A 15,000-nucleotide genomic window follows, 5' to 3' on the forward strand; every position below is an offset into this window, starting at 1 on the left:
GTTTCGTACAGCGTAGTGATTTATTGGACGCTTGAGTGAGTGCCGTTGTGCGAGTGACGCTACTTTTGTCGTAGCTGTACCATAGCGGTACAGTGTTTACGAGTGATTGGAAGTGCCGTACGGTAGTGTTGTTGGACACTCTAGTGAGTGCCACTATACTCCGTACTATTGACACATAGTGCGTGCGTGTGAGTGCTGCTATATACATAGCGTCGGTAATTTTCCGCTAAAGTTGTTTACAACTTTTGTGGGCGTGCCGTTATTTTTTTGGCGTGGTGTTTTGCGCGTGCCGTTATTTTTCGGCGTGGTTTTTGGCGCGTGCCGTTAGTTCTCGGCGTCGGTTTAGTGTCGCGCTGTTATTTTTCGGCGTGGGTTCCTTGAGTGCGTGTACACTAGGTAGTCGTGCCGCTATATTGCCATATTTGGCAACGGTAAAAAGGGCGTCCCCTTTTGTGCGTGGGTTGAGTACTGCGCTAAGGTTGAATACCTTGTGCAGGTGCTGCAAACAGAGCGTGCTGCGTTTTTGCCTGAGGTCGAGCTCGGCGTTAGCTCCACCTTGGTCGACCCGTCCTTGTTCGGGGAACAGTGTTCCGTCCGGCAAGGCATTGGTGGTGGCCTTTGCCAGACCTTTGGTTGGCGCTGTGGGCTACGCCCTCGCGCTTTGCTTTGGCTCGCCGATAGGTGCAGCCGCTGTGTGCGTGCCTGTGCGGGGTTCATTCCTGCCGTACAGTATTTGCCGTCGCCCAAAAGGGACCCAATTTTTGTTGTTGCTCGGGAGGCCTTTTACCGGCGAATTCGGCAACCTTAGTGGTGGAGCTTTGGGCTATGCCCAAATTAGAAGGCTTGAGGAAGAGGGCGAACACCCCTCTTCCAAGCGGTTCGGCGGTGCCATCGTCGGCAATGGACGAGACGACGTCCGGAGAGGAGGAGGTGATTTTGCGGTCTCCTCCCCGTACTAAGAAGAAGACCGCTGCAGGTGCCGCGGTCCCGGTGGGTAAGTCGATTTTGAAGGTATCGAGTAAGTCGGGGGCGAGTGGAAGCGAGGGCGCTTCCGAAAGTGGAAAGATTGGGAGTGGGAGCAAGGGGCGGAAGACGGGGGAGAAATTAGGTCCAGCAGGGAAGCGGTTGGAGAAAATCCGCGGGGAATTGGGTGCTTCCCTGGAAGGTTTGGGTACGTTCGGTGGAGATGCCGAACGCAAGAAAGTTGGGGGCGAATTTATGGGGCGCTTCAAGTCCATTGCGACGGCCTTTAGTGGTGCCGTCATAGACATGGACGGCGTCCCGAAAAGTGTGGCAAAAGACCTCCTAGGATACTCCTTGGAGTTTGAGGAGCTTTTTGTGGAGATGGTGGCGGAGATCGCCCATCTTCGTGGGCGGTTGGAAGCCACAAAGGTAAATAGGGAGGAAGCACCTCGGAGGACGGCTGGAGCTGCGCTGGCTGGTACAGCGATGATGCCGGCACCTCAGGCGCCTGCGCCTGTGTTGCCTGCGTTGCCGGTGCCCAAGCCAGTTGAGACCTGGTCGGTCGTAGTGAGGGGTAAAACCCCCACTACGTCCAAAGAGGTGATTAAAAAAGTGGTAAAGGAGGTAGGGCCTTCCATGGGGGTAAGGGTGCACGAGGTGCGCCCGTTGAAGGATGGAGGTGCGATTATTCGCACCCCATCAGTTGCTGAGAGGGATAACTTGGCGAAAAATGCCAAGTTTTCCGAGGTGGGGCTCGATGTGAGCATACGTCGGAAGCTGGGGCCCAGGGTTGTGGTCCAAGGGGTCCACACGGAGATCTCCTCTGACGAGTTCATGGGAGAGTTGTTCCGTTTGAACCTCAAGGAGTTCAGCCCTGGGTGCCTTGAGAAGGACGTGAGGATGATCAGCCGTCCTTGGAAGGTCAGCCCCGATGGGGTGACGAATGTTGTCCTTGAGGGAACGGACATGCTAATGTCCGCCCTCCTGGAAGCAGGTCGTTGCTACGTTAAGTGGTTTTCCTTCCGGGTACGGCCGGACCAACTGACGCCCGGCTGCTTCCGATGCATGGGTTTCGATCACAGGGTGGCAGAATGCAGAGCCAAGAAGGATGTCTGCCGAAGGTGCGGGCAGGAAGGGCACAGGAGTGCAGGTTGCGGCAATGCCCCGCATTGTCGCAACTGTGCATTTAAGGGCAAGCCAGCCGGACATTTGATGATGTCCACTGTCTGCCCGGTGTACTGTGCCATTGTTGCCCGTGCGAACGCTAGACATTGATGGTTGAACTATATCAACTGAACTGTCAGGGGTCTTATGCCGTGATGTGTGAATTGGGGGCGTGTATGTCGGAGGGGGGCTGCGGCATTGCTTTGCTCCAGGAACCATACTCCACCAATGGGGTGGTGAGAGGTCTTCCTGGGGGCTTCAGGGTCTTTACGGACCTTGGAGTCAATGCCGCAGTAGCTGTGTGTGAGCCAAGCTACTCTTGTGTAGTAGTTGACTCATCACAGTGGGGAGTATGTGTGTGTGTCGAGGGGGAATTCGGCAGAATGAATGTCGTCAGCTTGTACTGCAAGTTTGACGAGCCTCTAGAGCCCTACTTAAGATACATTGATGCGGTGCTACTACATGAGAGTAGTATTCCTGCCATCGTGTGTCTTGATGCGAATGCTACCTCCCCGATGTGGTTCAGCAAGGTATCCAGGCATAGTGCTGGATATCGGAGCCACGATCGGGGTGAGGTTATGAGCGAATGGCTTGTGGCGAATAACCTCCTCGTAGCAAACGAACCAAGCGTATGGTATACGTTTGAGGGGCCTAGAGGTGTGAGTGACATTGACGTGACGCTCATGAATGACGCAGCAGCGAGTAGGTTCGAGTGTAAATGGAGTGTTAGGGGGGGTTGGGGAATTAGTGACCATAATTTAATACAAATTATGGTTACTCCCCGTACCCCGCAGCTAGAAGGGGGGAGTCCATTGAGGCGATGGCGTACCTCGTGTACTGACTGGAACCGATATGGACATACTGTTAGGGAAGCGGTATTGGATATACCGCTTAGTGAGTTTGAGGAATTGGGGGTTGACGAGCAAATTGCTCGTCTATCTGAATGTGTCTGGGGAGTGAATGACTCAGTGTTTAGGAAAGCTAGGGCTGTGAGAATGAAAGGTGTGAAATGGTGGACTAGCGAGTTGAACTCAAAGAGGAGGTCTGTCCGGCGCTTGAGGCGGTTGTTTCAACGCGGCAGGCGGACCAATTCGGAGAATCTGTCTCAGCTCAAGTATCAATTTAGTGTAGGGATGAAAGAGTATAAGAAGATGCTTGTGAGAGTCAAGGAGGAAGAGTGGAGGAGATTTGTGGGGGAAAATAGGGACGACCCTTGGGGACAGGTCTTTAGGATCTGTCGGGGTCGTCGAAATGAGATGGCTAGCTCTCTTCGCGTAGGTGATACTGTATTATCGACGTGGAGAGAGTGCGCCAATGTTTTGTTAGGCGAGTTCTTTCCCAGGGCTGAGGTTCAAGTTCCTCCTGCACAAGAGGTGCCTGTCCCTCCACTAGACGTTGGGGAGTTGGATTATGCATTTGGCCTGGTCAGGTCTAAAAGGTCTCCAGGTTTCGATGGTTTGAACGGAGAGATGTGCAAATGCTTGTGGAAGTTCATTCCGGAATATTTGGTGGCCATTTATGATAAATGCATATGGGAGGGATATTTTCCACGCGAGTGGAAAGTTGCTAGGGTCGTTGTACTCTTGAAGTCGCCCGATAAGATCAGGAGCGATCCTCGATCTTATCGTGGTATCAGCCTCCTTCCAGTACTTGGAAAAGTGCTGGAAAGGGTTATGGTTGAGCGGCTTCAGGAGCTAACTCGGGGTGTTAGGTCGGATAGGCAGTATGGTTTTAGGAAAGGACGTAGTGTAGAAGATGCGTGGATGTATGTTCAGAGTGTAGTTAGGGAAAACGCCAGTAAATATGTCCTTGGCATATTTATTGACTTTAAGGGGGCATTTGATTACTTGCGCTGGGACCGGGTGTTACAACGGCTAGAGGAGCTTGGCTGTCCGGAAATTGCTCTATGGCGGAGTTATTTTTCGGACAGAAAAGCATCTATTGTAGGAGTGGGCGGGAGTGTGGAGATTGGGGTGGCTCGAGGCTGTCCGCAGGGATCCATCTGTGGTCCCTTCATTTGGAACCTCATGATGGACTCCCTGCTTCGGCAGTTAGAGCCACTTTGTAAACACTGTGCGTATGCGGACGACCTTCTCATTTTGGTTGAGGGTCGTTCGCGTGAGGAACTGGAGCGAGTGGGGGGGCAGCTCCTTACATTGACCCACAATTGGGGGGTAGATGTGGGAGTGGATATATCGATGGACAAAACGGTGACAATGCTGCTTAAGGGCAGATTGTCCCCGAGTCGTCCACCGATTGTCCGTTTGAATGGGGTAGGGATTAGGTATGTGACGCAAGTCAAATACCTGGGGGTAACTATGAGTGAAAGGATGTGTTTTACTCCACACTTAGTGTTGTTGAGGGAGCGGCTGCAGGCAATTGTTGGGCAAGTGCGTCGCGTAGTCAGATTTGACTGGGGTCTTAGCCGACGCGCGGTTCGTACCGTATATCGGGGCCTATTTGTGGCCTGTGCCACTTATGGTGCCGCTATATGGTACGAATGGGCTTTGAAGTCGGTTGGCAAACGTCATCTGATGGCGTGCCAGCGCATTATGTTGCTTGCCTGCTTGCCTGTATGCCGTACAGTGAGTACGGATGCGTTGCAGGTGTTGTTAGGTGCGCCTCCTCTTGACCTGTTAGTCGTGCAACGGGCGGTTGCCTTCAGGTTGAGAAGGAGGCTTTGTATGCCGCTGCGTGTTGGATGGTTATCCGACGGTGATGTAGGAAGGGGGTTTTTAGAGTGTAAAAGGTTGTTGAATGAATGTATGCTTCGTGGGTGGCAAAACCGTTGGGACAATAGTTCCAAAGGTCGCGTGACATACGAGTACATTCGGGATGTTTCCTTTGTCGGGGAAAATCCAGATTTTGGATTTTCCCTCAGCCTAGGATTCCTCCTTACTGGACATGGGCCTCTTAATGCGTATTTGCATGAGAGGCGCTTGTCCACAAGTGAGGAATGTGTTTGTGGGTCGGCAAGAGAGGACTGGGTGCACGTCCTCTGTGAATGCCCGATGTACTCAGACATTAGGAATCTTGCGGGTGTGGGGATTAGTTGGACTGATGGACGGTATGATGTGAGTGGTGTGATTGCCAACCGTCGGAATGTCGAAATGTTAGGGCAATATGCGCGTGAGGTGTTTAGGCGGCGACGTAATTTAAGGCGTTCAGTTGATTAGTTTTTAGCCGTTCTTGTCTGTGCATTCTGTTGTGGGATTGGGGCTTAGGTGTGGGGAATGGCCACCAGTCCAGAGCTGTATGGAAGCTCAACTGGTAGTAGTCTCGGCTACGAGGTCTGACCGGAGACTTAAATCTGGTACCACGGGGAACAGGGGCCCTCGGAGCTTGCTCCGACCTGTTCTTGAGGTAGGCCCTTCGGGGAGTATCGTGGTGGCTGTGGTTAACACCTAAATGCGGGTAGAGCCTTTTGGCTCGATGTGGAGTTGCAATGCAACCGGGTGCCGGGACCCATAGAACGGCAGAGGGTTAGATAGACCTCGAACCCTACCAAGGTGGTTAGTGTGTCCATTCCACACTACCAATTGGTATCCTTAAATGCTTCGGCATTTTTGGGGCGCTGATCAACGCATTGTTTTGATCCGTTGTGCTTTTGAGCACCGTGGGTTTGGGCTGTCGCCAGCAGGAACTCACGTAAAAACCCTACACGACGATGTCCCTATCTACTCATTCTCAGTCTGACTGTTGAATAGTGCGGACGTGTCGTGTGCTAAGCGGTGACCTGCGATTTTTTGCGATTTGCTTGTTGTTACATTCGTGTGTGAATACCGGTGCGTGATACCGTTTTTCGAGTGACGCCAATTTTTTGCGTGGCTGTACGTGTTTCGTACAGCGTAGTGATTTATTGGACGCTTGAGTGAGTGCCGTTGTGCGAGTGACGCTACTTTTGTCGTAGCTGTACCATAGCGGTACAGTGTTTACGAGTGATTGGAAGTGCCGTACGGTAGTGTTGTTGGACACTCTAGTGAGTGCCACTATACTCCGTACTATTGACACATAGTGCGTGCGTGTGAGTGCTGCTATATACATAGCGTCGGTAATTTTCCGCTAAAGTTGTTTACAACTTTTGTGGGCGTGCCGTTATTTTTTTGGCGTGGTGTTTTGCGCGTGCCGTTATTTTTCGGCGTGGTTTTTGGCGCGTGCCGTTAGTTCTCGGCGTCGGTTTAGTGTCGCGCTGTTATTTTTCGGCGTGGGTTTGAGTGCGTGTACACTAGGTAGTCGTGCCGCTATATTGCCATATTTGGCAATAGTAAAAAGGGCGTCCCCTTTTGTGCGTGGGTACAGTACTGTGCCAAGGTTGAATACCTTGTGCAGGTGCTACGACCAAAGCGTGTTGTGTTTTTGCCTGAGGTCGAGCTCGGCGTTAGCTCCACCTTGGTCGACCCGTCCTTGTTCGGGGAACAGTGTTCCGTCCGGCAAGGCATTGGTGGTGGCCTTTGCCAGACCTTTGGTTGGCGCTGTGGGCTACGCCCTCGCGCTTTGCTTTGGCTCGCCGATAGGTGCAGCCGCTGTGTGCGTGCCTGTGCGGGGTTCATTCCTGCCGTACAGTATTTGCCGTCGCCCAAAAGGGACCCTATTTTTGTTGTTGCTCGGGAGGCCTTTATCCGGCGAATTCGGCAACCTAGGTGTGAGGGTCGTTGGGCTATGCCCAAACTTGACGGTATTCGGAATAGGGCGAACACCCCTCTTCCAAGCGGTTCGGCGGTGCCTTCGTCGGCAATGGAGGAAACGACGTCCGGAGAGGAGGAGGTGATTTTGCGGTCTCCTCCTCGTATTAAGAAGAAAACCGCTGGTGGTGCAGCGGTCCCGGTGGAGAAAACGGGTAAGTCGGTTGTGAAGGTATCTGAAAAGGTACCTTCAAGTAAGTCGGGGGCGAGTGGAAGCGAGGGCGCTTCCGAAAGTGGTAAAATTGGGAGTGGGAAAAAGGGGCGGAAGGCAGGGGAAAAATTAGGTCCCGCAGGGGAGTATTTCGAGAAATTCCGCAGGAATTTGGGTGCTCCCCTGGAGAATTTGGGAACGTTCGGTGGGGGCGCCGAACAAAAGAAAGTTGGGGGGCAGTTTATGGGGCGCTTCAAGTCCATTGTGACGGCCTTTAGTGGAGCCGTCATAGACATGGACGGCGTCCCGAAAAGTGTGGTAAAGGACCTCCTTGGATACTCCTTGGAGTTTGAGGAGCTTTTTGTTGACATGGTGGCGGAGATCGCCCATCTTCGTGGGCGGTTGGAAGCCACAAAGATAACTAGGGAGGAAGCACCTCGGAGGACGGCTGGAGCTGCGCTGGCTGGTGCAGCGCTAATGCCGGCACCTCAGGCGCCTGCGCCTGTGTTGCCTGCGTTGCCGGTGCCCAAGCCAGTTGAGACCTGGTCGGTCGTAGTGAGGGGTAAAACCCCCACTACATCCAAGGAGGTCATTAAGAAAGTGGTAAAGGAGGTAGGGCCTTCCATGGGGGTTAGGGTGCACGAGGTGCGCCCGTTGAAGGATGGAGGTGCGATTATTCGCACCCCATCAGTTGCTGAGAGGGATAACTTGGCAAAAAATGCCAAGTTTTCCGAGGTGGGGCTCGATGTGAGCGTACGTCGGAAGCTGGGGCCTAGGGTTGTGGTCCAGGGGGTCCACACGGAGATCTCCCCTGACGAGTTCATGGGAGAGTTGTTCCGTTTGAACCTCAAGGAGTTCAGCCCTGGGTGCCTTGAGAAGGACGTGAGGATGGTCAGCCGTCCTTGGAAGGTCAGCCCTGATGGGGTGACGAACGTGGTCCTTGAGGGTACGGACATGTTAATGTCCGCCCTCCTGGAAGCGGGTCGTTGCTACATAAAGTGGTTTTCCTTCCGGGTACGGCCGGACCAACTGACGCCCGGCTGCTTCCGATGCATGGGCTTTGATCACAGGGTGGCAGAGTGCAGAGCCAAGAAGGATGTCTGCCGAAGGTGCGGGCAAGAAGGACACAGGAGTGCAGGTTGTGGCAATGCCCCGCATTGTCGCAACTGTGCATTTAAGGGCAAGCCAGCCGGACATCTGATGATGTCCACTGTCTGCCCGGTGTACTGTGCCATTGTTGCCCGTGCGCTCGCTAGACATTGATGGTTGAACTATATCAACTGAACTGTCAGGGGTCTTATGCCGTGATGTGTGAATTGGGGGCGTGTATGTCGGAGGGGGGCTGCGGCATTGCTTTGCTCCAGGAACCATACTCCACCAATGGGGTGGTGAGAGGTCTTCCTGGGGGCTTCAGGGTCTTTACGGACCTTGGAGTCAATGCCGCAGTAGCTGTGTGTGAGCCAAGCTACTCTTGTGTAGTAGTTGACTCATCACAGTGGGGAGTATGTGTGTGTGTCGAGGGGGAATTCGGCAGAATGAATGTCGTCAGCTTGTACTGCAAGTTTGACGAGCCTCTAGAGCCCTACTTAAGATACATTGATGCGGTGCTACTACATGAGAGTAGCATTCCTGCCATCGTGTGTCTTGATGCGAATGCTACCTCCCCGATGTGGTTCAGCAAGGTATCCAGGCATAGTGCTGGATATCGGAGCCACGATCGGGGTAAGGTTATGAGCGAATGGCTTGTGGCGAATAACCTCCTCGTAGCAAACGAACCAAGCGTATGGTATACGTTTGAGGGGCCTAGAGGTGTGAGTGACATTGACGTGACGCTCATGAATGACGCAGCAGCGAGTAGGTTCGAGTGTAAATGGAGTGTTAGGGGGGGTTGGGGAATTAGTGACCATAATTTAATACAAATTATGGTTACTCCCCGTACCCCGCAGTTAGAAGGGGGGAGTCCATTGAGGCGATGGCGTACCTCGTGTACTGACTGGAACCGATATGGACATACTGTTAGGGAAGCGGTATTAGGTATACCGCTTAGTGAGTTTGAGGAATTGGGGGTTGACGAGCAAATTGCTCGTCTATCTGAATGTGTCTGGGGAGTGAATGACTCAGTGTTTAGGAAAGCTAGGGCTGTGAGAATGAAAGGTGTGAAATGGTGGACTAGCGAGTTGAACTCAAAGAGGAGGTCTGTCCGGCGCTTGAGGCGGTTGTTTCAACGCGGCAGGCGGACCAATTCGGAGAATCTGTCTCAGCTCAAGTATCAATTTAGTGTAGGGATGAAAGAGTATAAGAAGATGCTTGTGAGAGTCAAGGAGGAAGAGTGGAGGAGATTTGTGGGTGAAAATAGGGACGACCCTTGGGGACAGGTCTTTAGGATCTGTCGGGGTCGTCGAAATGAGATGGCTAGCTCTCTTCGCGTAGGTGATACTGTATTATCGACGTGGAGAGAGTGCGCCAATGTTTTGTTAGGCGAGTTCTTTCCCAGGGCTGAGGTTCAAGTTCCTCCTGCACAAGAGGTGCCTGTCCCTCCACTAGACGTTGGGGAGTTGGACTATGCATTTGGCCTGGTCAGGTCTAAAAGGTCTCCAGGTTTCGATGGTTTGAACGGAGAGATGTGCAAATGCTTGTGGAAGTTCATTCCGGAATATTTGGTGGCCATTTATGATAAATGCATATGGGAGGGATATTTTCCACGCGAGTGGAAAGTTGCTAGGGTCGTTGTACTCTTGAAGTCGCCCGATAAGATCAGGAGCGATCCTCGATCTTATCGTGGTATCAGCCTCCTTCCAGTACTTGGAAAAGTGCTGGAAAGGGTTATGGTTGAGCGGCTTCAGGAGCTAACTCGGGGTGTTAGGTCGGATAGGCAGTATGGTTTCAGGAAAGGACGTAGTATAGAAGATGCGTGGATGTATGTTCAGAGTGTAGTTAGGGAAAACGTCAATAAATATGTCCTTGGCATGTTTATTGACTTCAAGGAGGCCTTTGACTACTTGCGCTGGGACCGGGTGTTACAACGGCTAGAGGAGCTTGGCTGTCCGGAAATTGCTCTATGGCGGAGTTATTTTTCGGACAGAAAAGCATCTATTGTAGGAGTGGGCGGGAGTGTGGAGATTGGGGTGGCTCGAGGCTGTCCGCAGGGATCCATCTGTGGTCCCTTCATTTGGAACCTCATGATGGACTCCCTGCTTCGGCAGTTAGAGCCACTTTGTAAACACTGTGCGTATGCGGACGACCTTCTCATTTTGGTTGAGGGTCGTTCGCGTGAGGAACTGGAGCGAGTGGGGGGGCAGCTCCTTACATTGACCCACAATTGGGGGGTAGATGTGGGAGTGGATATATCGATGGACAAAACGGTGACAATGCTGCTTAAGGGCAGATTGTCCCCGAGTCGTCCACCGATTGTCCGTTTGAATGGGGTAGGGATTAGGTATGTGACGCAAGTCAAATACCTGGGGGTAACTATGAGTGAAAGGATGTGTTTTACTCCACACTTAGTGTTGTTGAGGGAGCGGCTGCAGGCAATTGTTGGGCAAGTGCGTCGCGTAGTCAGATTTGACTGGGGTCTTAGCCGACGCGCGGTTCGTACCGTATATCGGGGCCTATTTGTGGCCTGTGCCACTTATGGTGCCGCTATATGGTACGAATGGGCTTTAAAGTCGGTTGGCAAACGTCATCTGATGGCGTGCCAGCGCATTATGTTGCTTGCCTGCTTGCCTGTATGCCGTACAGTGAGTACGGATGCGTTGCAGGTGTTGTTAGGTGCGCCTCCTCTTGACCTGTTAGTCGTGCAACGGGAGGTTGCCTTCAGGTTGAGAAGGAGGCTTTGTATGCCGCTGCGTGTTGGATGGTTATCCGACGGTGATGTAGGAAGGGGGTTTTTAGAGTGTAAAAGGTTGTTGAATGAATGTATGCTTCGTGGGTGGCAAAACCGTTGGGACAATAGTTCCAACGGTCGCGTGACTTACGAGTACATTCGGGATGTTTCCTTTGTCGGGGAAAATCCAGATTTTGGATTTTCCCTCAGCCTAGGATTCCTCCTTACTGGACATGGGCCTCTTAATGCATATTTGCATGAGAGGCGCTTGTCCACAAGTGAGGAATGTGTTTGTGGGTCGGCAAGAGAGGACTGGGTGCACGTCCTCTGTGAATGCCCGATGTACTCAGACATTAGGAATCTTGCGGGTGTGGGGATTAGTTGGACTGATGGACGGTATGATGTGAGTGGTGTGATTGCCAACCGTCGGAATGTCGAAATGTTAGGGCAATATGCGCGTGAGGTGTTTAGGCGGCGACGTAATTTAAGGCGTTCAGTTGATTAGTTTTTAGCCGTTCTTGTCTGTGCATTCTGTTGTGGGATTGGGGCTTAGGTGTGGGGAATGGCCACCAGTCCAGAGCTGTATGGAAGCTCAACTGGTAGTAGTCTCGGCTACGAGGTCTGACCGGAGACTTAAATCTGGTACCACGGGGAACAGGGGCCCTCGGAGCTTGCTCCGACCTGTTCTTGAGGTAGGCCCTTCGGGGAGTATCGTGGTGGCTGTGGTTAACACCTAAATGCGGGTAGAGCCTTTTGGCTCGATGTGGAGTTGCAATGCAACCGGGTGCCGGGACCCATAGAACGGCAGAGGGTTAGATAGACCTCGAACCCTACCAAGGTGGTTAGTGTGTCCATTCCACACTACCAATTGGTATCCTTAAATGCTTCGGCATTTTTGGGGCGCTGATCAACGCATTGTTTTGATCCGTTGTGCTTTGAGCACCGTGGGTTTGGGCTGTCGCCAGCAGGAACTCACGTAAAAACCCTACACGACGATGTCCCTATCTACTAGTGTTCCGTCCGGCAAGGCATTGGTGGTGGCCTTTGCCAGACCTTTGGTTGGCGCTGTGGGCTACGCCCTCGCGCTTTGCTTTGGCTCGCCGATAGGTGCAGCCGCTGTGTGCGTGCCTGTGCGGGGTTCATTCCTGCCGTACAGTATTTGCCGTCGCCCAAAAGGGACCCTATTTTTGTTGTTGCTCGGGAGGCCTTTATCCGGCGAATTCGGCAACCTAGGTGTGAGGGTCGTTGGGCTATGCCCAAACTTGACGGTATTCGGAATAGGGCGAACACCCCTCTTCCAAGCGGTTCGGCGGTGCCTTCGTCGGCAATGGAGGAAACGACGTCCGGAGAGGAGGAGGTGATTTTGCGGTCTCCTCCTCGTATTAAGAAGAAAACCGCTGGTGGTGCAGCGGTCCCGGTGGAGAAAACGGGTAAGTCGGTTGTGAAGGTATCTGAAAAGGTACCTTCAAGTAAGTCGGGGGCGAGTGGAAGCGAGGGCGCTTCCGAAAGTGGTAAAATTGGGAGTGGGAAAAAGGGGCGGAAGGCAGGGGAAAAATTAGGTCCCGCAGGGGAGTATTTCGAGAAATTCCGCAGGAATTTGGGTGCTCCCCTGGAGAATTTGGGAACGTTCGGTGGGGGCGCCGAACAAAAGAAAGTTGGGGGGCAGTTTATGGGGCGCTTCAAGTCCATTGTGACGGCCTTTAGTGGAGCCGTCATAGACATGGACGGCGTCCCGAAAAGTGTGGTAAAGGACCTCCTTGGATACTCCTTGGAGTTTGAGGAGCTTTTTGTTGACATGGTGGCGGAGATCGCCCATCTTCGTGGGCGGTTGGAAGCCACAAAGATAACTAGGGAGGAAGCACCTCGGAGGACGGCTGGAGCTGCGCTGGCTGGTGCAGCGCTAATGCCGGCACCTCAGGCGCCTGCGCCTGTGTTGCCTGCGTTGCCGGTGCCCAAGCCAGTTGAGACCTGGTCGGTCGTAGTGAGGGGTAAAACCCCCACTACATCCAAGGAGGTCATTAAGAAAGTGGTAAAGGAGGTAGGGCCTTCCATGGGGGTTAGGGTGCACGAGGTGCGCCCGTTGAAGGATGGAGGTGCGATTATTCGCACCCCATCAGTTGCTGAGAGGGATAACTTGGCAAAAAATGCCAAGTTTTCCGAGGTGGGGCTCGATGTGAGCGTACGTCGGAAGCTGGGGCCTAGGGTTGTGGTCCAGGGGGTCCACACGGAGATCTCCCCTGACGAGTTCATGGGAGAGTTGTTCCGTTTGAACCTCAAGGAGTTCAGCCCTGGGTGCCTTGAGAAGGACGTGAGGATGGTCAGCCGTCCTTGGAAGGTCAGCCCTGATGGGGTGACGAACGTGGTCCTTGAGGGTACGGACATGTTAATGTCCGCCCTCCTGGAAGCGGGTCGTTGCTACATAAAGTGGTTTTCCTTCCGGGTACGGCCGGACCAACTGACGCCCGGCTGCTTCCGATGCATGGGCTTTGATCACAGGGTGGCAGAGTGCAGAGCCAAGAAGGATGTCTGCCGAAGGTGCGGGCAAGAAGGACACAGGAGTGCAGGTTGTGGCAATGCCCCGCATTGTCGCAACTGTGCATTTAAGGGCAAGCCAGCCGGACATCTGATGATGTCCACTGTCTGCCCGGTGTACTGTGCCATTGTTGCCCGTGCGCTCGCTAGACATTGATGGTTGAACTATATCAACTGAACTGTCAGGGGTCTTATGCCGTGATGTGTGAATTGGGGGCGTGTATGTCGGAGGGGGGCTGCGGCATTGCTTTGCTCCAGGAACCATACTCCACCAATGGGGTGGTGAGAGGTCTTCCTGGGGGCTTCAGGGTCTTTACGGACCTTGGAGTCAATGCCGCAGTAGCTGTGTGTGAGCCAAGCTACTCTTGTGTAGTAGTTGACTCATCACAGTGGGGAGTATGTGTGTGTGTCGAGGGGGAATTCGGCAGAATGAATGTCGTCAGCTTGTACTGCAAGTTTGACGAGCCTCTAGAGCCCTACTTAAGATACATTGATGCGGTGCTACTACATGAGAGTAGCATTCCTGCCATCGTGTGTCTTGATGCGAATGCTACCTCCCCGATGTGGTTCAGCAAGGTATCCAGGCATAGTGCTGGATATCGGAGCCACGATCGGGGTAAGGTTATGAGCGAATGGCTTGTGGCGAATAACCTCCTCGTAGCAAACGAACCAAGCGTATGGTATACGTTTGAGGGGCCTAGAGGTGTGAGTGACATTGACGTGACGCTCATGAATGACGCAGCAGCGAGTAGGTTCGAGTGTAAATGGAGTGTTAGGGGGGGTTGGGGAATTAGTGACCATAATTTAATACAAATTATGGTTACTCCCCGTACCCCGCAGTTAGAAGGGGGGAGTCCATTGAGGCGATGGCGTACCTCGTGTACTGACTGGAACCGATATGGACATACTGTTAGGGAAGCGGTATTAGGTATACCGCTTAGTGAGTTTGAGGAATTGGGGGTTGACGAGCAAATTGCTCGTCTATCTGAATGTGTCTGGGGAGTGAATGACTCAGTGTTTAGGAAAGCTAGGGCTGTGAGAATGAAAGGTGTGAAATGGTGGACTAGCGAGTTGAACTCAAAGAGGAGGTCTGTCCGGCGCTTGAGGCGGTTGTTTCAACGCGGCAGGCGGACCAATTCGGAGAATCTGTCTCAGCTCAAGTATCAATTTAGTGTAGGGATGAAAGAGTATAAGAAGATGCTTGTGAGAGTCAAGGAGGAAGAGTGGAGGAGATTTGTGGGTGAAAATAGGGACGACCCTTGGGGACAGGTCTTTAGGATCTGTCGGGGTCGTCGAAATGAGATGGCTAGCTCTCTTCGCGTAGGTGATACTGTATTATCGACGTGGAGAGAGTGCGCCAATGTTTTGTTAGGCGAGTTCTTTCCCAGGGCTGAGGTTCAAGTTCCTCCTGCACAAGAGGTGCCTGTCCCTCCACTAGACGTTGGGGAGTTGGACTATGCATTTGGCCTGGTCAGGTCTAAAAGGTCTCCAGGTTTCGATGGTTTGAACGGAGAGATGTGCAAATGCTTGTGGAAGTTCATTCCGGAATATTTGGTGGCCATTTATGATAAATGCATATGGGAGGGATATTTTCCACGCGAGTGGAAAGTTGCTAGGGTCGTTGTACTCTTGAAGTCGCCCGATAAGATCAGGAGCGATCCTCGATCTTATCGTGGTATCAGCCT

The sequence above is a fragment of the Anastrepha ludens genome, unplaced genomic scaffold, assembly GCF_028408465.1.
Source record: "Anastrepha ludens isolate Willacy unplaced genomic scaffold, idAnaLude1.1 ptg000018l, whole genome shotgun sequence".
Taxonomy (NCBI): Eukaryota; Metazoa; Arthropoda; class Insecta; order Diptera; family Tephritidae; genus Anastrepha; species Anastrepha ludens.